Here is a 6,000-nt window from a genome sequence, read left to right on the forward strand (position 1 = left end):
GCAACACTGTCTATATTGTAAAACTACCTTCAAATTTCTTAAACAAAATTATTAGAGCTTTTGACAACCGAATACTATTAATATAAAATAAATGGCTTTGATTCTTTCATCCTTTTATTTGTAAGTCATTATATAATGATTTTCTCATATGATTTGTTTCGTACATTCAAATAAAACTATGAGTACGTGCAAGTTGTGACAAAATGTAAGAACATTCTGTTAGAATTTCCGGTAAAAATAAAGTTGATTTTTCTTTTACAAAATAGCCTAATTAATAATTTTTGCTTTCTCATACAAAAAGTTCACGAAAAGAATGTGTTGCCACGAAGAAGAAAATTCAATTCCATATTGCCAGATGTTTATTGCAGCTCATTGGCCACCGGTTTGGGGCCTTCGATTGCATTCAGGAAAACACTTTAGGCCCGTGGTGACAATGAAATCCATGGAGCGAGAGAAAAAACTTACTTTCAGTAGCAATTAACAATTTTAAAAAGGAAAAAAGCTGTGGGAAATAGGAGTAGAAAGCAGTAGAAAATGATTCCGAGGTTCAAAACACGATCCTAGCGTAAGAAGAGCACAGCATTAAACTGAGAGAGTAACTGAATCTGCTGAAGTGTTGTAAAAATTAGTTTTATTTTTGATAGTGTGGTGAAAGCTTATAAGCCAGCTAACAGCTACGAGACATGAGTATTACTTTTGTCTTGTGGTCTTGTTACTCGGCTGCGAACCACAAGGTCCCAGGTTCTATCCTCGCTCAAAACCATCCTCTACATTAGCATCAATTAGGAGAGGCGTACGTTGCGAGTCATTTTCGGCATTATAAATATTTTTGACTAGCGTTTTAAAGTTCTGATTATAGAACAGTCTTTTAATTTCTGAAATGACAAAGAATGTCTTATATCAGCAATCTTTTGGAAAATGTCAAGCGGGTTTCGGTAATTTTGGTGAAATTTAGGGCATGTTTAGGTATGTTTGGTGGAGTATTATTAGTTTCATCTGATTTTAGATAGATTCCTATGGGAAGATTACCAATACAATGGTTCTCATGTCACGATTTTGGGAAAATTAATGCAGATCTTTACCTATCAGAGGCAAAGGAACCCAAAACTACCTTCATTTCAAACGTTTGTGTGTGTGTGTGCGTGTATGTGTGTACGCGCACATGAAACGTTCTCCTATACTATCTTGTGAACGAGATAACTGAAGTAATTTTGTTTATATATTAAGTTTCTTGAAATATGTTGTGAAAATTGTAAAAACCTCGGATGAGTTCGTCAATGGGCCATCTAGCTCAAAGGGGGTAGAAATAATAGGGAGTGGGTTGAGATTTTCATTTCGTTGTAACTTCCTTAATACTGAAGACAGAAAAATAAGTTGAATTAGCCAAATTAGTGCCTCATTAAGACGAACGACTTTTGTATTTATATATTTTCTATAACTGCAATTAATTCTAAGTTAGGGGCTAAAAAGTGATTAAGTTTTAATATTGACTCGTTCATCAACAATTTAAATTGCCAGTTTTGACGGGGGGGGAAATGAAAAGTGGAAAAAGATTTAATTGCAATATTATGTGAAAACGATCAGCTTAAAACTTCCCTTTTTGCAGGGTTTTTTAGTACTTTATATACATTTTTTTAAAAAGCTAACTATTCTGGAGCTTTTGTTAATTTGAGTCTTTTGGTTTGATGTCTGCCGCAGTACTGAGAGTACTGTATTAAAAAATATTTTAATAATAAAAGAGCACAAATATGGCTTTAACCCACGTATGGGTGCTTTTTTTAACCGACTAATAGCGATTAATCGCCATAAAAAGACCGGCAAAAATATCATATTAGTCTATGTTTAGTTAGAATACGTTTTGGTGCATATGTGTGTGTGTGTGTGTGTGTGTAAATGGTGAGCGGTTGAAATTTTCATTTCACTATAAATTCCTCAATATGGAAAAAAGAAAAATAAATTGAATTAGTGGATGGCTTCTCATTAAGACGAACAACTTTTTTTATTAAAGTTTTTCGATAGCTGCTATTGCTTCAAAATTAGGGTCTAAAAAGGGATTTTCAAACTCTAATTTTGAATGTTTTTAATATCAACACCTTATGTTGCAAAGTTTGAAAAAAATTAAATAAAACTTCACCTTTTCTTTTATTTCTATAGTTTGAAATTGTTTAAATGCACGTGGAGTAACTTCAAAATTTAAAAACTTGAATAAAACTAATTAAATAAAAAATAAAGGAGGAGAAAGATTTAATGGCAACATTATGCAAAAAAATATCAGCTTAAAAGTTTCCGGAAGCTTCATGCTTTTCAGTTCGGCCACGGCAAAGTATAGACAGCAAAGCACTGTGAAGTCTCTCCTTACCGGGGATAAGCCCCTGCCGGGGCTAGGCGCCCCGTCAACCCAACCATCAAGATGCTTTTCAGTTCATTATATATTTTTATAAAATGAACGTGATTGTTCCAGAGCTTCAGTTAATTTGATGGTCCTTTGGGTTGATGTTTGAAGCATTATTGAGAATATATTACATTTAAAAATATTGTAATAATAAAAGACAGCTATCGGGGCTTTAATCAAGTACGGATACTGTTATTATTGGACTAATAGCGATAAATCGCCAAAGATGATCAGCAAAAATATCATGTCAGTCAATTGGCTATGTTTGTTTGTGGTATATGGTTAAGTCTAAAGTTTGCAGTGGCATGCAATTAGTACACAAATACCGAAGAATATTTTTTTTTAAACTGAAGATAAATTTTCTTTTACGCCCATTAATAATTCTGAAATATTTAAATGCACATAAGATAAAATCCAATTATTAATTAAGAGAAGCAGCCAATTTTTTCCACCCAATTTAAATGAAAAATCAAACGTTAAATTCGTGCTTTCTGCCATGAAACATTATTGTTTGCATATAAATGGAAGAATATTTTTAAACGAACATTAGTTTCTTCAAGTCTGTTTAAAATGCGGAGATAAAGTTTCAGTTCTTGCCGACTAATACAGACTTTTGGCACATGCTAAAAATTTAAGACCTTCAATAATATAAATTTTGTATCAAAACAAGATTTATATATTATTTTTATAATATTTGTGCTTTAATATTATTTATTTTACAATAAATACTGTGTTATTTGATAGTAATATAAGCATTACCTGCGATTGTTTCAATATTCGATATTTCATTTGTATTTTATCGTATGCGAAACATAAAGAAAGTAAAGTAATCGTCAAAAAATTCAAACGAACTTTTGATGAGACTCTTCATTTCGGTTGTCTCTGAGTCCGAAAACAACAGTTTTGGCATCATAGCTGTCTGTCTGTCAGTGACAAAGATGACGCGAAACCGCTTTGAGATAGATAAAAAAAACACATGAAATTTCATTTATCAAATTTGTAGATTTTCATCAAATGTTCTCCAAATTCTGATCCGAGGAAGTTTGTCTGTCAGACTGATTGAGTACAAAAAATTCAATAATTGCAAAATGCATAGAGTTATGTAAATAATATTTGGTATACACGTTTAGCGTCTAAAATAGGGATTAATATTTAAATTTTGAACCAAATCTGTCAAGCGTTTGACCATCTGTAGGTCCGTACTTTCTTATGCATGTAAAAGCGATAATTCATAAATGCAATGACTGAAATCAATGACATTCGTTATGTAGTTTTATGGCTACAATTGTAGTTACATGCCAAATTTTGATGTGAACCCGTGAGCAAAAAGGTGTCCAAAACATTTATTTTGAAAACAAGTTCGGTAAAATTCCTAGATTCATGGCAAAGATCTTCGTTTTGTTATTATCAGCAGGTCTGTAATCTGTAATTATTTTTCGTGGCATTGGTCACCACCGTGCAAAATATTCACAGCCTTCTTCCAGGTCCACAATTTTATGCGGGGAGAGGGGAGGTGACGTATTAATTGGAGGGTGTACCAGAATGTTTCTTGAAGACCATTCCCATCGGGTTTTGTCTGAGGATTGAAAAGAATTTGAAAATAATAACTCTGCCTTCACTTTCCAGCTTGTCAAGAGGGATTTTTTTTCAAGTGCATCTGCATAAGGGAAGCCTACATTAAGGACATTATTTCTTTTAGCCTTAGGGAAATTTTTGCAGTCCCTTCAATAAACGTTGTGTGATACAAGTGCGTATCCCGCTTAGCGTGCTTGGTGGCTGACGCGCGGTCGTGGTCGCAAAGTCCTCCATGTCGAGAGTAATACTACTGGGGGTACTGGATCAGGGGTGATCGTTCTCTGATTCAAGTCTAAATTACGATCTGTGGATGAGTGAATGAAGTCCGCCCCTTAAAAAGGGTTGTGACGTGTGTGTAGCTAAGTCGTTCTCTTGGCCCTAGATGGCACTACTAAAAAAACAAGAAACACTCCCCCACCGGCTTAAAATCGCTGTCTTTGTAACAGCGGGCTTGTCCATGGCAAGTGCCATAAGAAACAACAACACAAGTGAGCATGGTGTTTTCTAGATGTTAGGGACACTCTTTACGAGTATATTCTTCCGAATACTTAAGACATCTTGTTTTCATGAAATAAGCTCCTGATCCATAATGGAAAAGATTATAGTTGAAGCATTCTATAGTGCTTGTCCGACGTTGAAATTTTTCTATTTTAAATTGAATGTAGAGTGGTTGTCGAGCTGAAAAATAAGATTTATTTTTAACATTACTAGGTAGGACAACCTGAGTAAGATTTAAAGGCCTTTTGGTTTTAAAACTGGTAAGTTGTACAATATATAAATAGTAAATTCTCTGCCAATTAAATATTTAATTTCAATAATTTTGGTATTCCATGGCAGCAAATGAATAATTATTTTAAAAGTTTTGCTATTTTTTGGTGTGATGATGAATCATTCAGAATTATTTTTCACAAGAAATTGCATTAGCTTTTGATTTTCAAAGAAATTAGTACTCAATTTAAAATAGAACCTAGAATTTTTACATTCAGTGTTACCGAAGTTATCATTTATAAATTTGAGATCCTTGGCAGAATTATTAGAGTTCATTTACATAATTGAGGGTGTGTTTTTTTTCTATTGGGAGGAGAGATTATGACTTGATCTACATCCAAATTATTTATCATTCTCGTCACAGAGATATTTTTCGTATTTATTTCGGGTTGTATAGTTGGTTCTTGGTTTATGAGTTTATTTTTGGCATTTTGTCTTTATAATGCCTCTGAGAAATTTTCCTTTCCGTTTTTTTTTTTTTTTTTTTTTTTTTTTTTTTTTGCAATTAACACGTACTGTATTAAGGACTTTTATATTGTTTTCTCCTCCGCATTTAAGCATCTTGTCTTTGTTTAGAAACGTCATTTTATGAGCTCGTCACCTACGTATGCATTTACTGATATAACACTTCCAAAATTAAAGGCAAGTCCCAAATATATTTTTTTCTCTCTTGCTAATTTTTTATTAATAACAATAAAATTAAAATATACTTATGCGTATTTGTTAAATGTTTACAACCTGTTTTATTGACTGGTACTTATAAGTACCGTCGGGTCTAACGGACGATAAGGGAAGGGAAAATTTTCATTTGTAACCCATTTATGTTTGATTTTTTATGTTTTTATTTCAAAAATGTTGTGCATTTATGTGAAATTTATTTTATTTTATAGATAGAAATTTATTTTATGGATTTAAAACTTTATTTTTAATAATGCTATTTTTATTTATAAAAATAAAAATTAGTTAATTATGAAGATATTATTTATTATTAGTAAAAGCGAATTTGTTTTGTGGAATAGTATATTTTTTATTTTTTTCCTTGATATTTATGACTTATTTTTTAAAAGTCTTATTTTTTTTAAAATCCTAACTTTACTAAAAAAAAAATTAAAAAATTGCAAATTATTTTTATGACAGGTTATTTGTTGTTCATTAAATTTTACTGCAGTTGATTTGATGTCAATTTTTTTCAAAGTAATATTATTTTTAGGAATCATAAGATTTATTTATTATAAATTTGTTTTGTATAATTTTAATATGCTGTT

Source organism: Argiope bruennichi, chromosome 7, assembly GCF_947563725.1.
Source record: "Argiope bruennichi chromosome 7, qqArgBrue1.1, whole genome shotgun sequence".
Taxonomy (NCBI): domain Eukaryota; kingdom Metazoa; phylum Arthropoda; class Arachnida; order Araneae; family Araneidae; genus Argiope; species Argiope bruennichi.